The sequence below is a fragment of the Aotus nancymaae genome, unplaced genomic scaffold (assembly GCF_030222135.1).
Source record: "Aotus nancymaae isolate 86718 unplaced genomic scaffold, 86718_ANA_hifiasm-v0.15.2.pri h1tg000040l, whole genome shotgun sequence".
Classification (NCBI taxonomy): domain Eukaryota; kingdom Metazoa; phylum Chordata; class Mammalia; order Primates; family Aotidae; genus Aotus; species Aotus nancymaae.
In genome coordinates, this window is record NW_026988454.1 from 123,618,912 (window position 1) to 123,644,012 (window position 25,101).

At 40.2% G+C, this 25,101-nt stretch overlaps 1 protein-coding gene across 1 annotated transcript in view; it reads left to right on the forward strand.

Moving 5' to 3' along the window:
* The window catches only part of BTBD9 (BTB domain containing 9), a 476,557-nt gene that overhangs the window by 203,834 nt on the left and 247,622 nt on the right, over positions 1-25,101 (forward strand). The window lies entirely within an intron of this gene.

Sequence of the window (25,101 nt, forward strand, 5' to 3'; positions counted from 1 at the left end):
TACTCCTGAGCTAGTCTCTACAATCCCCTATCTTCTGCAGTCTTCAGGAGTTTGCTAGATAGTAATTCCAATGTCTTACTTGGGCCATCATTCTGTCATATCCCTCATCTAATCTGCCAGCAAGTCCTGTTAGTTCTCACCTTCAGAATATTTCCAGAACATGTCACAGTAGCATGTGCCTATAGTACCAGCTACTCAGGAGGTTGAAGAGAGAGGATCCCTTGAGCCCAGGAGTTTGAGGCTGCAATGAGCTGTTAAAATTGAAGCCCAAATTAAAAGTCACAGTTGCGGCCAAGCACAATAGCTCACACCTATAATCCCAGCACTTTGGGAGACTGAGGCAGCGGATCATTTGAGGTCAGGAGTTCGAAACCAGCCTGGCCAACGTGATGAAACCCCATCCGTACTAAAAATACAAAAATTAGATGGGCGTGGTCGTGGGTGCCTGTAATCCCAGCTACTTGGAAGACTGAGGCAGGAGAATCGCTTGAGCCCAGGAGGCAGAGGTTGCAGTGAACAGAGATTGTGTCACTGCCTTCCAGCCTAGGCAGCAGAGCGAGACTGTCTCAAAAACAAAACAAAACAAAACAGGCTGGGCGTAGTGGCTCACACTTGTAATCCCAGCACTCTGGGAGGCTGAGACAGGCGCATCACTGGAGGTCAGGAGTTCGACACCAGTCTGACCAACATGGTGAAACCCCGTTTCTACTAAAAATACAAAAAAAAAAAATTAGCCGGGAGTGGTGGCATGCACCTGTAATCCCAGCTACTTGGGAGACTGAGGCAGGAGAATCGCTTGAACCTGGGAGGTGGAGGTTGCAGTGAGCCGAGATTGCACCATTCCACTCCAGCCTGGGCGACAAAAGCAAAACTCAGTCTCAAAAAAACAAAATAAACAAAATAAAAGTCACAGTTGCTACATGAGCCTACAAGACCCCACATTATCAGGTACGCTGTCTTCTCTTACACTGTCCTACTCCACTCTCTTCCTTGTTTTCTTCACTCCAGGACATGCTTTGCTGTTCCTGAACACACAAGGAATAGAGTTTTGCCGCAGGACCTTTGAACGTGCTGTTCCCTCTGTTGGCAGCTTTTTTCTCCAGATATCTTCATGGCTTGTTTCCTCACTTCCTTCAGGTCTCTACTTCTATTCTGTGTTCTCAGTGAGGCCTTAGTAAGGCCAAGCACCTGTCTTCCTTCAGTTTTGTTTTTCTTCATAATATTAATCACCACATACCAAATATATTTTACTAATTTATTTTGTCTTTTTAATCTATTGTCTCTATCTTTCCCCACTAAAATGAAGTTCTCTAGCACCTAGAACTGTACCTGGTACATAGTGAATGCTCATTAAATATACTTGTAAGATTGAAAGAATAAACTTTCACCCTTCCTCGTAGTTTCCAAAGGAAAGGAATCTATTCATATAATTGAGACCTGAATGACTAAAAGGTTTATTTTCTAGTAGTGTTTATATTTGAAAGTGTTGCCTTGTTGGTAGAAACAGGAGATGTTTTGATTAGTGCTTTTTATTTCTTCCTCCACTGAACTCATGCGCTCGCTGTCCCATCACTCACATGCTCCTGCCAGAGAATTAGAATTATCTGCTTGCCATCTTAGCTCTGAAAGACTATCAGCTACAGTCTACACCTTGTACCATGTCTCCTCTTCAACGGTTTTTCTGCTGCCCGGGCTTATGCTGAGGATCAAAAGTATGTGAAAGCAGTTTTTTATGTACGAAATTGCCATATTGCTTTTTCTTTCTTTCTCTTTCCTCCTTCCTTCCTTCCTTCCTTCCTTCCTTCCTTCCTTCCTCCCTCCCTCCCTCCCTCCCTCCCTCCCTCTCTCCCCCCTCTCCCATTTCCTTCCTTCCTTCCCTCCTTCCTTCCTTCCTTCCTCCTTTCTCTTCTTCTCTCTCTCTTTTCTTCTTTCCTGTTTGTCCTTACTGAATCAAGTAGTAGTATTCTTCAAGTTAGATCCTTTCTGCAAATTTTTTCAAGCTTTAGTAAGTGCTGTTGATGTGGATGAAAATGTCCTCCCTTCGTATCCTAGGAGATCCCTGGGTTTTGAAACTAGTAGGCTTTGTTTAAATTAGAATTCCATCTTCAGCACTTATATAGCTCTATGTGACCTTGAAAAGATTTCTTAAAATCTGAGACTGAGTCTGACATGTCACCTTTCAACATAGGTTAGTTTCCTTTTCCTTTCCTTCCCCTTTTCTTTTTGTTTTCCCATTCCCCACCCAGAAAAGAGACTTGACCACTGGATTTTTCAAAACCTAAATACAGAGATCCTATTTCAGTGCTGTCCTCTGCTTAAAAATTGTATTTTAGTTTACTCTTGAATATTTCATATAATCTTCAACCTTAATTATCATTAATGAAACGTTCTTCTCTATGTGAACTCTGTACTAAGTAGAAAGCCTGGAATCTTTACAAGCATTACAGAGTAAGACAGATATGTCTTGGGTATAAGATTAAAGATGAAACACATCAGAAAACTTGTAGGAAGGGTATTACAGTTTTCACAGTCTTTCTCAAAATGTCTTTCCTTTTCAGAGAAATAACAATAAACCCAGAAAAAGATATATATTATTTTCACGTCTTCTTTTCAGTGAATAGAAGTAAAAATTAATAATAATGGGAAAGAACATGAATCTAAATAAGGTATTTGCATCATTCTGTATTTCTTCCTCTGAAAACTGTTGTGAGCTGACAAATCCTGTAGTTAATAAACTCCAGAGCCATGGGGGACAGGGGTAAGATACTGATTAAGACCACCCCCCTTCTCTATTGTCAGGAGTTACCAGCTGCTGTGACCCTCCCATGGCTACCCTGAGGCAGTGCGGCACATCCAAGGGAGCTTTGTCATTAGCATCTTTGGTTTCCCTCTGTCTTTTTATCACATTGACCTTTCAATCTTAAACATATACACATAGTCATAGTTTACTCTGATTTATGTATTCATACTCTTTAAGCCTTGGATTTATTGTAATTTGTATTAATTAGAAAAATGCTTAATATGCATTATCACCAACCCACCCCTTTTTGTTACTGTGTTTGATTCTGCATCTTTATGAGGATAAGGAAAAACTGACTTGCTTTAGATATCACAGAAAGCCACAAGAAAGCTGAGTGATTGAAGAGTGGTGCACATATACATATTCCGATGACTACAACTATCATCATTGTAGACTTGTAATTTATAGCACTTTCTGTTTACAGATACTGAGAGAGGATCACTCTGTGACTTGAATAATGCCGACAACCATCAGTCAGAGATGCTGTTCTTACTGATGGTAAAGCTGAGGGGTGGAGAGCGCAAGCAAGGCATTCAAACCTGTCTGCTCCCTTCTTTTTATAAAAAACTCCTTGAATGAGAATGTTAATGTCAACATGTATTCAAATTAGAATTGGGGCCAAGTATGGTGGCTCATGCCTGTAATCCCAGCACTTTGGTAGGCCAAGGCAGGCAGATCACCTGAGGTCGGGAGTTTGAGACCAGCCTGGCCAACATAGTGAAGCCACGTCTCTACTAAAAATACAAAAATTAGCTGGTCATAGTGGCACACACTTGTAATCCCAACTACTCAGGAGGCCGAGGCAGGAGAATCGCTTGAACCTGGGAGGCAGAGGTTGCTGTCAGCCAAGATTGTGCTGTTGCAGTGAGCCAAGACTGTGTCATTGCGTTCCAGCCTGGACAACAAGACTGAAACTCGGTCTCAAAAAGGAAAAAAAAAAAGAATAGGGATAGATATTTATTGCTTCATTAGTTTCACATACAGAAGATTCTATAGCTTTTCTTCTTAGTGTTGGACAATAAAGTATTTATAGGAGGTGAAGTGGGAGATTTGGATTTAAGACAGGAAATTGGAATGTGTCTATTTAGGTGTTCCTCATTCTACTGCTTATGTTGACTATAGACGGGAATCTTTACTTCTCAACCTCATTTTTTACATTTGATGAAATGGTACTTTCTATTTATCTATTTATCAGTACTGGGCAGATTCTGTATAACTTTCAGTTTCAAGATACTTAAGAAATTTATGATATTTAATGATTTTGCTCCAAATTGTTAACTTTGTACTTAGAATGTTAATATTGAATGTCCCCATAGCCTGTGGTTATACCAGGATACTCTCTGGGCCAGGTGCAGTGGCTCACGCCTGTAATCCCAGTACTTTGGGAGGCCAAGAAAGGCAGATCACGAGGTCAGGAGTTCAAGACCAGCCTGGCCAACGTGGTGAAACCCTGTCTCTACTAAAAATACAAAAATGAGCCTGGCGTGGTGGCAGGCACCTGTAATCCCAGCTACTCAGGAGGCTGAGGCAGGAGAATCGCTTGAACCTGGAAGGTAGAGGTTGCAGTGAGCCAAGATCACACCACTGCACTCTGGCCTGGGTGACAGAGTGAGATTCAGTCTCCAAGAAAAAAAGAAAGAAAGGTCTATGTGTTTTTTTGGTGTAAAAGTTGGCTGTATTTTCTTTTCTAGTGTGTTCTAGATTTTTTTAGGAACAAAACTTTAACCATGCTTTATATATATATATTTTTTTTGACATGGAGTCTCGCTGTGATGCCCAGGCTGGAGTGCAATGGTGCAGTCTCAGCTCACTGCAACCTCTGCTTCCCAGGTTCAAGTGATTCTCCTACCTCAGCCTCCCAAGCAGCTGGGATTACAGGCACCTGCCACCACACCTGGCTAATTTTTGTATTTTTAGTAGAGACAGAGTTTCACCATATTGGCCAGGCTGGTCTGAATTCCTGACCTCAAGTGATCTGCCCACCTCGGCTTCCCAAAGTGCTGGGATTATAGGTGTGAGCCTCCACGCGTGGACTTACCATGCTTTTTCTAGGTTTAAATTTAATAGTCTTCTGTGTCTCATGCTTTTAAAAGGCTGGGAGGAAAAGTGTGTGTACATGAGGCTGATAGCATTACTCTGGACTCACAGTGAGTGGTGACAAAAGAAGTCAAACCTATATTAAACATTGTATGTGTTCCTAGAACTTTTGGGATACAGAAGAAGTAAAACATATTTCCTATTCTCTGAAAGTTTCTACATTGAGAGATAGATATAGATATAAAGCTAGCCCTCTGTATCTGTGTATTCTGCATCTATGGATTCAACCAACTATGGCTCAAAAATATTTGGGAAAGAAAATCTATACAACAGTAAAATTAACACAAATCAAAAACAATACAGTAAAATTATTTAGAGAGCATTTTACATTGTATTAGATATTATAAGTAATCTAGAGATTATTTAAAATATACAAGAAGATATGCATAAGTTATATACAAATACACCATTTTATTTATTTATTTATTTATTTTGAGACAGTTTCGCTCTTGTTGCCCAGGCTGGAGTACAATGGCGCAATCTCGACTCACCGCAGTCTCCACCTCTCAGGTTCAAGGGATTCTCCTGCCTCAGTCTCCCAAGTAGCTGAGATTATAGGCGTGCGCCACCACACCCAGCTAATTTTGTATTTTTAGTAGAGACAAGGTTTCTCCATGTTGGTCAGGCTGGTCTTGAACTCCTGACCTCAGGTGATCCGCCTGTCTTGGCCTCCCAAAGTGCTGGGATTACAGGTGTGAGCCAGCCAACCCGGCCAGATACACCATATTATATAAGGGACTTCAACATCTGCAGATTTTGTTATCTGCAGGGGTCCTGAAACCAATCTCCAATGGATACCGAAGGACTACAATATACATACCTCTGTCTCTATAAAACAACTAAAACAAAATTTAGTGTATAGTCACAAATTTTCTGAATGATAGACTACTACTAGGGAGAGCATGTGAGAGAAGGCTATTTGGATTTCAGTTTAGCCTTTTCTTGACAAAGAGTCAAACGATGTAAAATATTTTGAAGAGATTTATTTTGAGCCAAATATGAGTGACCATGGCCCGTGACACAGCCCTTAGGAGATCCTGAGAACATATGCCCAAGGTGGTTGGGGTGCAGCTTGGTTTTATACATTTTAGGGAGGCATGAGACGTCAATCAAATATGTTTAAGAAATACATCAGTTTGGTCCAGAAAGGCGGGACAACTCAAAGCGGGGCTATAGGTACATTTAAACATTTTCTGGTTGACAATTGGTTGAGTTTGTCTAAAGACCTGGGATCAATAGAAAGAAATGTTCAGGTTACAATAAAAGATTGTAGACACCAGGGTTCCTTTGAAGTCTTATAGTGGCTGCCATTAGAGACAATAGATTACAAATGTTTTCTATTCAAACCTTTAAAAGATGCTAGACTGTCTGTTAATCTCTTCGGGATTGGGAGAGCCTAGAAAAAGATCTAGCTATGTTAATAGAGATTCTTTACAGAAGCACATTTTGCCCCACAAAAGATGGCTTTGCAGGGCCATTTCAAAATATGGCAGAGAAACATGTTTTGGGGTAAAATATTTTGATTTTCTTCTTTGTCACATAATGTTATACCAGAGTCATATTGGAAAGTAAGCCACAATATATAGGGTTAAGTAAAATGCATCTGGTGAGAAAATATGGTTTGTAGGACATGAATGCCCAGACCCCTTAGAGAAGAATTTGTCCAGGGTGAGAAAAATCAGAGCTTAGTTCTCATTTTCAACAAATATTGATTGAGTGTCAGGCACTGTTCGTCACTGAGTATGCAGCAGTGAACGCAACAGACATGGTCTCTGTTGTTGTGGAACTTACATATTGTGGTGGAGGAAGGGAAGACAGTAAATAAACAAATAAACATGGCAGTTTCAGATATGATGAATGCTAGAAGAAAATAAAACATGGTAGAGGGATGAGAAACTTTTGAGTTGGTTCATCATAAAAGGTAAAGTTTGAGCTGAATGTTAAATGACAGGAAGGAATCAGGCAAGTAAAAATCTCAAGGGGAAGTATTCCAAGCAAAGGGAGAACTTGCAGAATCCTCAAGGATGGAATGAACTTGGAACAATCAAGGCATAGAGGAAGGCCTGTTTGTGCAAGAGGACAAACAAGTGGTGGTATGTGAGGCTGAAGATGTGGTTGAGAGCCTGATCATATAGGGCTATCTTATTCAGGTGTCTGTTGCTATAACAGAATACCTGAGACTGGGTAATTTATAAAGAAAAGAAGTGTAATCACCTAATGGGTTCTTCCTGCCTGCTGCACAGAGAAAACCAATTCACTGAGACTGTTCTATTGTAGTAGAGAACGAGTTTCATTAACATGAGGCTGGCCATGCAACAGAACTGGAGGTACCACTCAAAGCAGAAGTTAGGGTTTTTCAAGGATAGTTTGGTGGGCAGGGGGACTAGGGAATGGATGCTGCTGATTGGGGATGTAATCATAGGAGTGTGGAAAATGTTCCTCATACACTGAATCTGCCTCTAGGTGGGGAGGGTGGGTGCCACAAGACCTGTTGAATCATAAGTCATGAGTCCTGCGGTCAGTGGGTTGCCAGAATGCAAAAGTCAGAAAAACATCTCAGAAGACCAATCTTAGATTCTGCAATAGTGATGTTATATATAGGATCAATTGTAGAATTCACAAATCTTATGACCTCTGTCCACATGATTCCTGGGCAGTAAGGAGATTATAGAAACTATGCCTACATTTTAGCAGAATTCAGGACCCTCCCATAATCCCAATCTTGTGGCCTTTCATTAGTCTTACAGAGGCTGTCTTAGCCTCAAATAAGAAGGGGTTGTTTTAGGGAAGGGCTGCTATCATACTTGATTCCAAATTCCTCCCATGGTTAGCTTGACCTATGCTCAGGAATGAGTGAGGACAGCCAACCTGTGAGGCTAGAGGCAAGATGAAGTCAGCAATACTAGATTTTTCTCACAGTCATGATCTTTGCAAAGGCAGTTTCACAACTGTATTTGACTTAGAGTGCTGGAGGCTGGGAAATCCAAGGGTATGGTAGCAGCTTCTGGCAAGGGCTTTTTACTACATCATAACATGGTGAAAAACAGAAGGGCAAGAAAGTTTGTGCAAAAGAGACAAAACATGATAGCCTCTCCTCAAAACAACCTACTCTTGAGGTAGCTAATCCATTCCCATGAGAGGAAGAATTCACTGCCTTCCACAAGAGTTAACCCAGGCCCAGAGAGCAACATTAGTCCCTCTTAAAGATCTAATCATCTCTTAAAGGCCTCATCTCCCAACACCACCATACCAGGCACCAGATTTCCGACACATGAATTCTGAGGGACACACTCAAACCATAGCAAGACCCCTGTAGGCCATGTCACAGGGTTGAATTTTATTCCAAATTAGATGGGATGCTATTAGATTTTAAGCAGCTTTTTAAAAACTAAAAAAGGGTTTCACTTTTGCTGTAATATGGATATAGACACACAAGAGTAGAAGCAGAGAGACCAGTAAGGAGGTACACTATTCTTTTATCGCTCTAGAGAAGAAGTGTTAAGGGATGTGCATTGGGTGCTAGCAGTAGAAATAAAGAGCTGTGGTCAAAGTCAGGTCATGTTCAGAATTTGCTGACACAGTAGATAGAGATTAGGAGAGAAACTTTTTTGTTTGAGCAAGGGTGTGAACCATGGTAGGTAAGACAATGGGGAGGAGCAGATTTGAGGGATGGGAATCTAGGGGTTTTTTAGGCTATCTTAGTTTTTAAGTGCATGGTTCTAGCATTTATTACTTGTAGAATATTGAACAAATTGTTACAACTTCCTCATCTGTGAAACGGGGTTGGTAATAGTATGTATGCTGTATGGTTGACATGAAAAGTAAATGAATTAATGCCCTGAAGCATTTAAAACACAATTGGACACGTATTATGTGTTCAGTAAATGTTAGCTATTGTTGCTGCTACTGTTATTATTAATATTATTACTATTACCCATAATCATAGTATTAGTGTATATCCAAATGAAATATTGAAGAGGCAGTAGGATTTATGATTCTGGAACTCAGGAGAGAAGTCAGGACTGGAGACAAACTTTGAGAGTTATTAAGATACAGATGAGTATTTAAAACCATAGGATTGGATGAGATTTCCTATGGAGAGAGGAAAGAAGAGAAGAGAGACAAGGACTGAGGAATGGGGCCCTCCACCTTTATATATCAAGACAAAGAGGCAGAGTCAACAACAAAATGAGAAGGAGCTGTCAAGAGACAGGAGGTAAACTTGAAGGATGCGGCATCGTGGAAGCAAAGTATAGAAGGCATTAAAAGACAGAAGTCAACCATGTCAAATGATGCTGAGAAGAGTAAGACCAGGACAGACCTGACCATCGAGTTGGCAAAGGGTTAACTGATGGCATCCTTGACAGGAACCATTTCAGTGGAGTAATGGGAATGAAAACCCCATTGGAGTAGTTCACACTGTAATCCCAGCGCTTTGAAAGACAGGCCTGAGGATCACTTGAGGCTAGGAATTAGATACCAGCCTGGTCAACATAGGGAGACCCTGTCTCTACAAACAATTAAAAAACAAAATTAGCCAGGACTACTTAGGATAGTCCCAGCTACTCAGGAGGCCTAGGCAGGAGGATCACTTGAGCCCAGAAGTTGAAGGCTGCAATGAGCTGTGATCATGCATCTGCACTCCAGCCTGGGCAGCAGAGCAAGACTCTGTCTCAAAAAAAATTTTTTTTGTTAATTGGTCAGCTGTGGTGGGTCACACCTAGCTCTTTGTGAGACCAAAGTGGGAGAACTGCTTGAGGATGGGTGTTTAAAATGATCCTGGGCGGCATAGTGAGACCCTGTCTCTAAACAAAACTCTTAAAAAATGAGCTGGGTGTGGTCATGGCACAAGCCTGTGGTCCCAGCTAGTTGGGAAGCTGAAGCAGGAGGATCCCTTGAGCCCAGGTGTTCAAAGCTGCAGTGAGCTGTGATCATGCCACTGCACTCCAGCCTGGACAACAGAGTGAGGCCCTATTTCTAGAAAAATAAAATAATTAAAAAAAAATTAAAGCCATATTTTGAATAATAAGGGGGAAAAAATAAGGAAAAGGATAGTCCCCACCTAGGAAAAATCATCTGATATTTTTTGCTATCAATGACAAAGCAGAATTATAATCTCCTATCTTACTTTACTTTTCTTCAGTAAGGAGTTTGGCCTTCAAACAGGAAAGGCAAAAACAAACATGTTTGAGAAGGTATTTGGAGCCCAGGGTGGGTAAGAGAGTCAAAGGGAGAGTAAATGAGTATCTGCCACTTTAAATTATTTCTCATATCTAAGTTCTGCTGAATTACATCCCAGGGAGCTCAGAGAACTTTCAAATCTGATTTTGGAATTTTCATTCAGCATTATTTCTAGCAAGATGGCTAATATTATAGGTGATTTTTCCCCCCAAAAGGAGAAATTCTCTATGCAAAGAGTAATAGACTTAGCTTTTATCCCTGGCAGTCATTCTAGAACCAGTGATTAACCTGATGGTTTGAGCATTTGAGGAAAAATGCATAACACTAGTAACCAGTTTGAATTTTCTAAAAATAAGTCATTCCCAAGTAGATTTTCCTTTAGTGTTTTGTTGTTGAAAAATTAGAACAACACTGTAGATACAGTGTATCTTCATTTTAGCCAAGTATTTGATGGAGTTTCTTAGGACATTTTGCAGATAAGAGGAAGGATACGTTAACATTTAAGTACCTATATGTGCAGAATGCTCAATAAGATGGTAAAATTATATTCGTAGTCATTGGATTTTTTTTTTTTTTTTATTTGTGACAGAATCTCGCTCTTGTCACTCAGGCTGGAGTGCAGTGGAGCGATCTCGGCTCATTGCAACCTCTGCCTCCTGGGTTCGAGCGATTCTCCTGCCTCAGCCTCCTAAGTAGCTGGGATTACAGGCACCTGCCACCATGCCTGGCTAATGTTTGTATTTTTAGTAGAGACAGGGTTTTGGGGTTTCACCATGTTGGCCAGGCTGGTCTCAAACTCCTGATCTCAAATATCCACCCATCTCAGCCTCCCAAAGTGCTGGTATTACAGGCGTGAGCCACTGTACCCGGCCCAGTTGTTGGTTCTTGAATCAGTGACACCCATGAGGTATCTAATGGGGTATCATGGGTATCTAATGGGGTATCATTTGCTCTTGGCTCTCTCCTGACCAGAAACGAAGAAGAAAACATAATAGGCAAGTGGAAAGAACTAATGCAGTATGAGGCAGGAGAATCCATTGAACAGGGGAAGCGGAGGTTGCAGTGAGCCAAGATTGCACCACTGCACTCCAGCCTGGGCGATAGAGTGAGACTCCGTCTCAAAAATAAATAAATAAATAAATAGAACAAATGCAGTAGATGACAGAGTCAAATGAAAAATCATTTCAATGCCTCAATAAGCTGTATTATTTTGTTTGGGAACTGTTCATTGGTTCATTCATTTACTCATTTTTACTGAGAGCTTTGTGTTAAATACTGTTCTTGGTATTGAGAATACATGAGAAAACAGAAAGAAGTCATGGACTCTGTGTCTTCAAGGATCTTACAGAGTGTGCCAAAAAAATGTGTTAATATGGATCAAGAGAGCCCAGGAGTTCGAGGCTGCAGTGAGCCACAATCATGCCACTCACTCCACCCTGGGCAACAGAGACCATAGTTTTAGTGGGGAGTGGAGGGAGGGCATTAATAGAGCAAGAGCTAATATGCTAACATAGAGTTATGTACAAAGGTTTTGGGGGTCCTAAAGATGGAGTGGTCAGTTCAACCAGGGTGTTATTCTACTGCATGCTGCTTTTCCTTACAAGTGCCTGACTCCTGAAGGAGTGTGAGTTACCACTTCAAACTTATCAGTCCCCTTTTAGAAAGTCCTTCATGAAGCACCTCTTGATGTTTTAAATGTCAGGGATGTATCTCATTAATTTTTGGTGCCGGTTATGCCCCATTGTTAACCCTATCACCCAAGAAGCTCCCTTCCTAGAAACTCCAGCCCTCAGAGTAGCTGCTCCTTTTGTTCCTCATTCCTTTGAAGGGGTCTGCTTACCTCTTTCTATGCAAATATAGAAAAGTACCTTCACTTATGCAAATGTTGAACATTAACACTTCCTTGTGCCCAGGAGCAATGTTACCTCAAACATTACACTGTTCAGGAGTAACAAACTATGAAGGTTAAGCGCACAGGAACAGTTTAATCTTGTAATCAAATAAAACTTACTCTAGTTAACGCAGCACAGGTAATAACATACCTCATCGTTATTGTGCTGCATTGTAATTAGTCAAGTAGAGAATGGTTGACCTAAGAGAATGCAATTAGTATTTCTTTAATACAGTGAAAGCAGATCTTTGTGAGTTTTCTCTTCTTTTTGTTAGTTCTCCATTATCTATAATTATCTTTACTGTTGACAGTTTTTTTTTTTTTTGAGACCACTATAATTTAATCTTTTTGGTTCACTGATAAACACACACGAAAATACTTTGACACACAGGTTAGAAAAACAAAACTCCAGCATTTCTAGCTGCAGGGATTTCCTCTTTTCCTTTCTAGGGAGTTTTCTTTTCTGTGCATGGCTAGCCCATGCAGTATATGGTTGCTTTTGCTCCCTGATACGTACTTTTCTCAGCTTCAGCTGTGTACTGGAATCATTTGGGGAGCTTTTATAAAAGCCCAGTGCCTAGAGCTCACCTCACAGAGAACCTAATGAAACTGGTCTTGGGTGGATCTGCAATCAGTATTTCTTTTTCTTTTTTGAAATGGAGGTCTTGCTATGTTGCCCAGGCTGGTCTCAAACTCCTGGGCTCAAGCAATCTTCCTGCCTCAGCCTCCTGAGTAGCTGAGATTATAGGTGGGAGCCACCGTACTCAACATGGCATCAGTTTTTTGTTTTTTTTTTTAAAACCCCTCAAATGATTTAAATATTCAGCTAGGGTTGAATTGCACTGCCACAAAGGGATACAGACAGGTACAGTGGTTTCTTGGTAAATTGTCCACGAGAATGGACGTGGATAGCAGGGTGCTGTGGAGGGCAGAGAGGTGGTAAAGCCCTAGAATGTAAGATACAGAACATAGAGTCCCTACCTGGGAATCTGGGGAGATGGGGAATTGAAGCTTCATTCAGGCATTTCAGGGGGCACTGGAGGCTGGATGGTGTCTCTCTCTTAGTCCAGACATGACACCACATCAAACATTCTTCATTAATTACTGCATCCCCTGGGAACAGGCTTGAAGCAGCTCAGGACAGCCCCTCCTCACCATCTGGAGATCCATCCTGATCCTGCTTTTTGTAAAGACATCAAGAATTATATCACAGTGAGCTTCTGGACTGGACTTGCTTTTGTTTTTGTTTTTGTTTTTGTTTGAGAGGGGTCTCACTCTATCACCCAAGTTGGAGGGCAATGGCTGAATTATGTCTTGCTGCAGCCTCAACCTCCCAGGCTGAAGCAATCCTCCCACTTCCACTTCCTGAGTAGCTGAGACTACAGGTACACACCACCAAGCCCTGCAATTTTTTTTTTTTTTTTAATTTTTGGTAGAGATGGGGTCTCACTATGTTGTCCCCAAACTGATTTCAAACTCCTGTGCCCAAATGATCCTTCCACCTCAGCCTCCCAAAGTGCTGGGATTACAAGTGTAAGCTATCATGTCCAACCTGGGTTTATCGTAATATGTGATTGTAAGGGACAAACTAGAACTCTGTCTCCTACTCCCTCTCCCTGTGTGTACCTTACATGTAGAATCTCAGAGCTTAAAATGAAGCCCACATAATTCCTTTCATTTTTAGGTGAGATACTGAAACTGGTAGAATTAAATGTGCTGCCTACTGTCACATTAGTGTTATAAGTGTTAGACCTAGGACTGGGCACAGTGGCTTACAGTGCCTGAATAGCTGAGATCCCAGCACTTTGGGAGGCTGAGATGGGCAAATCATGAGGTCAGGAGTTTGAGATCAGCCTGGCCAAAATAGCGAAACCCCATCTCTACTAAAAATACAAAATTTAACTGGGCGTGGTGGCATTCATCTGTTATTCCAGCTACTCAGGAGGTTGAGGCAGGAGAATCACTTGAACTTGAGAGGTGGAGGTTGCAGTGAGCCGAGATCGTGCCACTGCACTCCAGCCTGGATGACAGAGCAACACTTCATCTCAAAAAAAAAAAAAAAAAAAAAAAAAAAAAATAGGCTGGGCACAGTGGCTCACGCCTGTAATCCCAGCACTTTGGGAGGCTGAGGTGAGTGGATCACCATGACCAGCCTGGCCAACATGGTGAAACCTTATCTCTACTAAGAATACAAAATTAGCCAGGTATGGTGATGTGTGCCTGTAATCCCAGCTATAGGAGGCTAAGGGAGGAGAATCGCTTGAACCCGAGAGGTGGAGGTGGCAGTGAGTCGAGATCGTGCCACTGTACTCCAGCCTGGGCAGCAAAGTGAGACTCTGTCTCAAAATAATAATAATAAAAAAATAAAAACATAATTAAAAAGTAGGCTGGGTGTGGTAGTACACACATGTAATCACAGCACTTTGGGAAGCCAAGGTGGGTGGATCACCTTAGGTCAGGAGTTCAAGATCAGCCTGACCAACATGGTGAAACCCCATCTCTACTAAATATACAAAAATTAGCCAGGCGTGGTACCACACACCTGTAATCCCACCTACTTGGGAGGCTGAGGCAGCAGACTCACTTGAACCCAGGAGGCAGAGGTTGCAGTGAACCAAGATTGCACCACTGTACTCCAGCCTGGGCAACAGAGCAAAGATTTTCTATCTGACAGAGACGCCATCTCTAAAAGAATAAAAAATAAAAATTTACATATATTAGCTGGGCATGGTGGCAAGCACCTGTAGCCCAGCTACTCTGGAGGCTGAGACATAAGGATTGCTTGAAACTGGGAGGCAGAGGTTGCAGTGAGCTGAGATTGCACCACTGCACCCCAGCCTGGGCGACAGAGTAAGACAATGTCTCAAGAAAAAAGGCTATTTATAGCTTTTATAACTCATTCAGATTCAAGCCTAGTAGGCTGAGAGATCTACCTAATATTTGTGGCCCATAATTAATTAAAAATTTACAGTGAGCTGGATCATTGTCATTGAGCCAATTGTTAGGTGGTATTATATTTTTTCTGTATCACAGAGAATTTCTCAATTGCTTTCAGATTTCTTCCTTATAAACTGAATGGACCATATGACCTTGTGAGATGAATTTTCAATGAACTGTGCTATCTGCTTGCTGATACCTGAAGTTTCTTTTAAGGAGACAGAAATTTGTATTCCGAAATGAGAAGTAAAAGGCTAAAATGCAAATGCCTTGGAGATATAATCCATGTGAAACTCATTCAGTCATTCACAAGTTTTCCTTAGTCAATGAATGAGTATAAAATTCATGCTAATAGCCATCACTTCTTTAGTTCCTTTTGGGTACTTAGCTCCTAGATGTGTTGAATATTACATATCTCCAATAATTCATACAAAAGGTTGAATGCCATATTATTTTCATTTTGCAGAGAAGGAAACCAGGCCTCTGAAAGGTCAAGTAACTTGCCCATAGTCCTGTAGCCAGGAAGTGAAAAAGCTGAACATGGCATGGGCCCTGTCATGAACTACTTAAAAATATAGTCATTTATTCATCTTAGACCACCAAGACTGAATTGAATTTTTAATTCTGAAGGCATTCTTTTAATCCATTTTATCTGACTTGCCATTTTTTATTGTATGATTTAACTACAAAATCCCAATACTAACTTTTATGCTTTGACCTGGTGGATTTCAAGTTTCGTTAATTATTTTGGTTCTAATTCCCAAGATGAAGGATTTACTCATAATAACCTATTTGGCATTAATATTTGTGTCCTTTGATCATTTTATGATAACTTGTAAAAAAGATGGTCAGGTATAGTTGTTCACACCTGTAATCCCAGCACTTTGGGAGGCCAAGGTGGAGGATTGCTTGAGCCCATGAGTTTAGACCACTCTGGGCAATATAGTGAGACCTCATCGCTACAAAAAATCAAAAAATTAGCCAAGCATGGTGGCAAGTGCCTGTAGTCCCAATTTTGTGGGAGGCTTAGGTGGGAGGATCACTTGAGCCTGGGAAGCGAAGGTTGCAGTGAGCGAGATTGTGCCACTGCACTGCAGCCTGGGTGACATAACAAGACCTTATTTCAGAAAAAAAGGTTTTTATATATTTTGTTTTGTTTATTTTTTGAGACACAGTCTGTCTCTGTTGCCCAAGGTGGAGTGCACTGGAGAAATCTTAGCTCACTGCAACCTCCACCTCCCAGGTTCAAGCAATTCTCATGCCTCAGTCTCCTTAGTAGCTGGGATTACAGACATGCACCACCAAGCCTGGTTAATTTTTGTGTTTTTAGTAGCAATGAGGTTTTATCATGTTTGCCAGGCTGGTCTTGAACTCCTAGCCACATGTGATCTGCCCACCTCAGCCGCCCAAAGTGCTGGGATTACAGGCATGAGCCACCACACCCCACCTATTTTTTAAAAATATATAAATAGAGATGGAGTCTCACTATGTTGACCAGGCTGATCACGAACTCCTGGCCTCAAGCAGTCCTCCCATCTCGGTCTCCCAAAGTGCTGAGATTACAAGTATGAGCCACCATGCCCGGTCAAAAAGAAGATTTATAAAGGGATTAAAGGATTTTGATAAAGGACATCAAAATATAACCTATGCCCAGAAAACCCTGTGTAAAATAATTAGGGAGGCAAATCATGACATCCGAGAAAGGTTTTTAAATAGAGATTTTCTTAGTGATCATCTTGAGTTTTATTTTTCATAGAAGATACAGTCTTAGAATGTTAGATCCCTATTCTGTAGGGATCCCTATTTACATTTTCATTTCATTGGTTCTTATCCCTATCAGCACCAGTATTCCCTTTTTAAAAGAAATATTATCCCATGCCCTTTACTGTCCTGAAATAAAATTTATAGAAAATATAACCTGCCCACACACGTAAACTTTTTTTAAAAAATCAATATAACCCCAACTATTTTTAGTGGAATTTAATAGTCTTATTCTAAAATGTATAAAATACAAAGATTAAAAGTAGCCAAGTTACCCATGAAGGAAAATAACAGGGTACAGGAAGGGGCACATGAGGGGTTCTGAGATGCTGGGTAGGAGTTCATTTTACAGTAGCTTGCTAACTTATACCTTTATGCTTTATCCATTTTTGTGTATATTGGTTGTATCACAGAAAGGGTGTTTGAATGAATCAATATTATGTTCTAGCTATGCCATAAAGGAGAAATGAAAGGAAATAATTAGACTAGAAGGGTACAGTGCTCCAACAGATTTCAGAATGCTCCCCAGAATGATACTACTCCCAATGAAAACCTCTGATTTAGAAAATTAACTTGGTATGGAGGTTTACAATTGCATTTGAAGGCACTGGCTTTTTGTTTAACAAATTGAAAATCTGTTTTTAATTAGTTATCCTAAATCCCTCATGCTTCATTCTGAACCTGTTATCAGTGAATTTAATGGAATCTAAGAGCAGCTGATCATTACTTTCAGTCAGAGACATGCATATATTTTGCCAAGTTTTATGCATTTCATATTTGTAGTCTCTATTTACTTTTCTTTCTTTGCTTCTTTTGCATTACTGATGTACCCTGTACTTGTCATTAATAAGCTTAATGATTTCATTGATAATTTAACTTTGATCATATCTTCTACTGTCTGGCTAATGCCTAACTCTTTGTTGTCATCTCAAAATTCAGTGGAGTCTACCTCTCATCCATTTATCTGGTCATGGATGAAATGTTAGACATACAGCATGATTATGACTAACTGTATTACTATGAACCACTGAAATCCGCCGCTCCATACCCTTTTATCCTGAGGCCAACATACAGAAGCAGGCATCTTTGAGATGGGCTGTTACCAGTCTTAGACATATACATACAAAGGAAGACTGAAATCAGGCTTAAAAATTATTAAATTATTAGTATATAAAAATTGTGAAACTAAAATGTATGTTCAAAAACAAATGAATCAAATAATATTGTCTACTAAATAATCTTGCTTCCTATAACTGTTTCCTTTTTTGTTTGTTTGAGATGGAGTCTTACTGTCTCCCAGGCTGGAGTGCAGTGGCACTATATTAGCTCACTGCAACCTCTGCTTCCTGGGTTCAAGTGATTCTCATGTCTAAGCCTCCCTAGTAGCTGGGATTACTGGCTCCCACCACCATGCCTGACTAATTTATTTTTGTTTTTAGTGGAGATGGGGTTTCACCATGTTGTCTAGGCTGATTTTGAATTCCTGACCTCAGGTGATACACTTGCCTCAACCTTGCAAAGTGTTGGGATTACAGGCATGAGCCACTGTGCCCGGCCCTATAATTGTTTTCTAAAACATTTTTATTATTACATACCCTTTAAAACATTATAAAATAAAAGAATCTTACAAGCTTTAGACAATCTTATCTCTGTAACATTTTAATTTTTTACTGTATTTGACAGTTATAAAATGCACGTTATAAAATGCGTAAATTTTTTTTAAATGTGCTTTTATTTTTCTTTTATAACATTATTTATTGATTGTGTTATTCTAGGCTGTTATTTTTTTAAGCCTTCTCTGTGTAGCCATCACAGGTACCAGTTTTAATGGTTGTATGATATTCCATTGTTTTTAAACTCGACTGTTGGATTTGGATTTAACAAGTGGGAAACATTCACAAAGGTCCATGACCCAGGGATTTTATTGATGCACAGGTTTGAGTCACTGCTGGTATTGCCCCATGTGTGCCAAATGCATTTCTCAGCTTGTGAGTGTAGTTTCTTGCCCAGTAAAAGCGTTTCAGTGCCCCTCTGTTGTTTTCTACTGGTCTTTAATATGCACAATAACTCTTTATAAAGTTATTAAAGAAAAATATCTTCAGAGAGTTATATAAGTTCCTGGATATCAGTCATAGTAATGATGCAGAACAGTGTTCATTTTAGTGGCAAAATTGGCATTATTAGTATTATAAATTGTTGTAGTCTTTTACTTATAGAATAATTAAAAGCTTAGAAGGATTGATTTTTTTTTATTACTGATTTGTCAGGAAATGAGATGTTGTCAGTGTTTTTTTCAGAATTTGTAGATTTATGAGTACCTTGGGATGAATCAGTTTTGACTATTTCAGATGTAGTATCATTTATTTATATTCCCTTGTTGTTAAACATTTAGTCTGTTGAAAGGAAGGTTGTTTTGAATGCCTTAAAAAAAATGTTAAAATAGTTTCCCTTAGTATTTTTAAGCAAGTATTTTAGAGTCTTTCTAAATTAGCATTTTCCCTTCTTTTTCAAATAGATCATATCCTGATTCTTTTAATTACAATGAATTTTAAGTTTCAGATCAAGTAAGAGATTGACAGGTCTCATAAATGAAATGTACAAATATTTTTAAATTATAAGTACTATTTTTTTGTAACAGTTTTATTGAGATATAGTTTATATACCATACAACTCACTTGTTTAAAGCATACAGTTCAGTGGTTTACAGTGCCATAGTAAATTTTAGAACATTTTCATCCCCTCAGAAAGCAACCTCAGAGGTTTAATGTAATAGTGGCCCATGTCCTCTGGGCAGTATTTCAATAGACCTTAAGAAAAGAGACAGAGTCAACACCTAGAAAGATTATAAAATATGTGCATTAAAATAGTGAACTATTAATAGCAGTATTCTAAATAAAGGTAATCCTATACTATAATTTCATCTGCTTTTATTTTCCTTAAATACAAACGCACAGCTCTTTACTGATCTTTAGCCTGCCTATCTTGCTGTTTTGTAAGAATGGGCTGGCCGGGCATGGTGGCTCACGCCTGTAATCCAAGCACTTTGGAGGCCAAGGTGGGTGGATCACCTGAGGTTGGAAGTTCAAGACCAGCCTAACCAACGTTGTGAAACCTCGTCTTTAAAAGAAAAATAATAAAATTAAAAAAATTTAAAAAAGAATGGGCTTAGTGATCTTTGGCGTACCTTGCTTTGGAACAGTGGTTGTCATAGTTATATCCTCTAGTCCATACATTCCCTTTTCATTTATTTTTATTTTTAGAGACAGGGTCTCACTTGTTATCCAGGTTGGACCCAAACTCCTGGGCATAAGCAATCCTTCTGCCTTAGCCTCCCCAATAGCTGCTGGGATGATAGGCACACGCCACTGTGCCCAGTTACTCTTCTAGTCCATGCATTCTCATCCAAGGCGCTATCACTCCAAGGAAGTAAAAATTCATTCCTGAGGTCTAAAAGAATTTATTCTTTTTATGTATAAAATACAGATATATATATAGTACATAAACGGATATACAATATAGCTGTGGGACTAAAATTTCTTGGGGGGTAGGGAGCAATTGGGGAAAAAATGTTTTAAAAAAACTCCTTAGGGTGGTCATAATTAAAAACAGGTTGAATAATACTGCTCTAGGGAGAAAACTCATTACTTTAGAGGAACCTGAGAAATTTCAGGTTCCATTAGAAGATTTTCCTAAGGTTCTCCTATAGCAACCAGCAAAGTCACTCACGTACTCACTCACTCATTCATATTGGTACACACATACATTCTCTTCTCCTCTCTGCATCCTTTTTTTCTCTTTGGTTGGGGAGGAGCAGAGTGGAAGTGGTAGAGACAAAGAGGAAAAATGTCCAGTGTACACTTGGTAGATAAGTCCAGACTGTCTGATTTGTAAATGGACAGGCTTATATACAATTAGGCCAATTTCTGCATCTGAGCCTTAACACGTTTACATGGTAGTTGTGCAACCCTAAACATATTTATCCTTGTATTTAGAGTCAGAAAAAATGATTTCGTGTAATTTATTTCTCTTGGAAGGCTCATCTCATACCAACGCTTTTGTTTCATCAAGATCTTTTATATTTTTCCCTTAAATTTCCAATGCAGTTAAATCTGACTGACTTTTTATGGGCCATAAGCAAGACATAAATGATAATAGAAAAAAGCATTCTTCAGTTTTAGGAGGCAAGAGTTCTAGGGTACATTGTTCAGCTGCTTTCTTTCCCATGGTACAAAGCTGATAAATGAATGACTTTTAAAAGGTGTGCCTTTTAAAAAATCTTCCCCTTTGTTAGCCATGATGATTGGTTATCCAAAACAAAGACTGCTTCATATTACGGGAAAATGAAAGTCAACTTTCATTAATATTCATATACTTGTTTATTTGAAAAATACCAGTTATATGTCAATACTTTTTTTTTCTTCCCTTGAGACAGGGTGTTGCTCTGTTGCCCAGGCTGGAATGCAGTGGTGCAATCAGGGCCCACTGTAACCTCAACCTCCCAGGCTCCTGTGATCCTCCTACCTCAGCCCCGCAAGTAGCTGAGACTATAGGCACATGCTACCATACCCAGCTTATTTTTGTATTTTTTTATAGAGATGTGGTTTTGCCATGTTTCCCAGGCTAGTCTTGAACTCCCAGACTCAAGTGATCCACTAAGCTCCATCTCCCAAAGTTCTAGGATTACAGATGTGAGCCACTGCACTGACCTATGTGTCAACACTTTATTAGGTGGTAGGGCACAGAGTAAGACACCTCTTTAGTAGCCTTACCCTTTAGGAGATTGCATTCTAGGCAGAGGATATGGATTTAAAAACAATTAACTGTTACATGCAAATTAGGTAAGTACAATATTAGAGCATGTCCCAGGTGATGTAAGAGTACAAAGGGGGACACCTGACTTGTCTACAGAACTAACTACAGCACTATTTCTTAGGAGCTACCCTTACAAATAGAAGAGGTCAGGGTGGGCAGGGTAACTCAAGCCTGTAATCCTAGTGCTTTGGGAGGCCAAGGATCACTTGAGGCCAAAAGTTTAAGACTAGCCTGTGCAGCATAATGAGACCCTGTCTCCACAAAAAAATTTAAAAAGAATAATTAGCAAGGTGTGGTGGCATGTGCTATAGTCCTAGCTACTTGGGAGGCTGAGGCACAGAGCATCTTGTTTGAGCCCAGGAGATCAAGGTTTCAGAGAGCTGTGATTGCACACCTGCACTGCAGCCTGGGCAACAGAGTGTGACTTGGTCTCAAAACAAAAAACAAAACAAAAACCACAAGGTTTGTGGGAAAAGGATGGGACCTGCACGTCACACATAGAGCAATGTAGTTTCCAGATCTTGGACAGACCAGTAATTTGGCACCCATTCTGGAAATGTTATTTAATAGTACTTAAGAGATACTGAGGGCTGGAAAGGACAAGGACTGAGCCCTTTGGTGACTGCGTCCCAAAGTGTAGAGCCTCCTCAGCCATGTTTTGTAGTTAAGTACAGAGACTGAAAGATGTGAGTAAGATAAGTGTGACATTAGAGAGTGGCCCCAGGCAATGTAACAGTACAGAGGGGGACACCTGACTCCTCCACAGAGCTGACTACAGCACTACCTCTTAGGAGCTACCCTTACAAATAAAGAGGTTAGGGTAGGTAGAGTAGCTCATGCCTGTTATCCCAGCTATCTACAACTCAACACTCGACATCTATCTGTGCCATTGAAGACTCTCTCTGGGGCTTTCATTCCACCCTACCCTACCCCACCCACCTCCCAGTGGCTAATTAGAAGTGTTTTCCTCCAGTCTCATGGAGTACTTGGTACTATGGAATTCTGCTAAGTGTAATTTTCCTCTCTTTCTTTACATTTCTAGCAATGTATAGTGCCTCAGCAATGTTTTGGTGCTACATCTAGCCAATCTGTCTGGTTCTAGCCAACTTCTCTGGCTCTGTTAGGACTTGATAGGCTCCGTTAGGGTGTTTGAACTTGATTCTGAAGTCAGTGAGGAGTCATTTAAAGGAGTAAGAGTGGGGCAGAATTATTTTTTTAAGGATTCCAGCCTGGGCAGCCTAGCAAGAATAGACGATCAATGGATAGGAATGGAGCTAGACGGGAGTGCCAAACTAAAGACAACCAGTAGGAGGTTGTGATAGTCTAAATAAAATAGTGCCACGTTGCAGTAATGGGGATGAAAAAGAAGAAGAGGAATTGGATTTGAAAGTTATTTCAGTAATAACTGCCACAATGCTTAGAGAGGGGTGATTGAATAGAAGTAGAGGATAACTCTCCACCTTCTGCCTTGGTTGCTGTATTAGTTTCCTATTGCTGCTGTAACAAATTACCACAAACTTAGTGGCTTAAAACAACATGAAATAATTATCTTGGAGTTCTGGAAGTCAGAATTCCAAAATGGGTCTCACTGGGCTAAAATCAAGGTGTCAGGACTGCATTCCTTTCTGGAGGCTCTAAGGGAGAAACCATTTTCTCTCCATTTCCAAATTCTAGAGGCTGTCCATGTTCCTTGATTCATGGCTCCCTTCCCTCTTCAAAGCTAGCAATCTCTGCTGTCCTCTTCCACTTTTAAAGTCCTTTGTGATTACATTGTTCCCACCTAGATAATCCAGGCTAAAAAATCTCCTAAAAGTCAACTGATTAGCAACTTTAATTCCATCTGCAACTTTAATTCTCTTTACCGTATAATCTGATATACTCACAGATTCTGGGGAGTAGGACATGGACATGTTTGGGGAGGGTCATTATGCTTCCTACACAAGGTATGCCTTCATAAGCTATGCCTATGTTGATAATGATGCCATTTGCTAAGTTAGAAAGGGAAAAAAAAGCAATTTAGAGTGGGAGCATTGAGATGATAACTTTTATTTTAAATGTTTAGGGTTTAAAGTACCTGTAGAACCTTTTAGGGGAAGTGTCTAGTAGGCAATTGAAAATGTGGTTCTGGAGCTTAGTAATTACGTAATAATTTGGGTGTTAGTAGCTTAAGGAGAGTAGCTAAAATCATGATATAGACGAGATACCTAGGTCAGGTATATAAAGTAAAAGGAGAAAGCCAGGCATGACTCTTAAATAGCACCCATGTTTATGGGACAGCATAAAGGGAGAGGACCATGCATAAAAGAGAGGTATACTGATGAAGAGCATAGGAGAGGCAGGAAGGAAAAAAAAGAAAGAGTGATGTCACAGGAGAAAGGTGTAGTCAGTCACATTAAGAGTGCACAGCAGCCAGCAGGGCTGAAAAATATCTGAACAGATCCCATGGAGTAGTGGAGGTGGAAGACCAATGACAGCATGCTGAGGAATAAATGGGAAGAAAGAAAGTGGAGATTGATGCGAAGGAAAAAAAAAAAGAGAGAGAGAGAGAGAGAAGGGGCAGTAGCCAGAGGGAGAAAAGGGTCATTTTGGTGGTTGTTTTTAAAAAGTAATATATGATTTGGGGAAAAATGATGAATTCAAATCATCAGGGCCTTGCGACTTACATCCTTCATTATTCAAAGAATGAGAAATTTATTGGGAGAGCTACTATTAGCTATTGTGTTTGAGATGCCATGGAACACAAAAGACAGCTGTAAGAATGAGAGAATACCTTCTAATGACCCCAGTAGTTATGGATGTCTTCCTAGTCCTGGTAGCAGGGAGAGTATTACAACATATTATCAAGTAATCCACTTAAAATAAGCACTTTGACAAGCACAAGGCACTGAATAGCAATGAGTTTGTTTTTGCAAATGGCGAATTTTGCCAGTGCTGTCTCTTTTAGTGATAGACGTCCGCAAACATAAAGATAAGGTAATAAATGTAACACCTAAACTTCTGTGAAACTTTTGGGGGTTCTCCAAACTGTGTTAAATGTGCATATTGCTGCATAATAGCTACAATAATAGCACTTGTCACTTTGCGGGTGCCAGGCATTGTGCAGAATACTTTACACATAACAAATCATTCAATCTTCACAAAAAACCCATCAATAGACACGTTATTACAACCATTTATGGATTATTATTATTATATATATATTTTTTCGAGACAGAGTCTCGCTCTGTTGCCAGGTACCAGGCTGAGTGCAGTGGCACAATCTCGGCTCACTGCAACCTCCGCCGCCCCAGTTCAAGCAATTCTCCTGCCTCAGCCTCCTGCGTAGCTGGAACTACAGATGCATGCCACCATGCCCAGCTAATTTTTGTATTTTTTAGTAGAGATGGGGTTTCACCTTGTTGGTTTCATCCCAGGATGGTCTCGATCTCTTGACCTCATGAGCCACCCTCCTTGGCCTCCCAAAGTGCTGGGATTACAGGCGTGAGCCACCATGCCCAGCCATGGATTATTATTATTCTCATTTCATGGATGGGGAACTTGAAGGTTACACAGTAGGTCAGTGAGACAGAAGGACTGAACCAGGCATCAAAGGAATTGCTTTCTAATTAGAATGCTGTTTTTA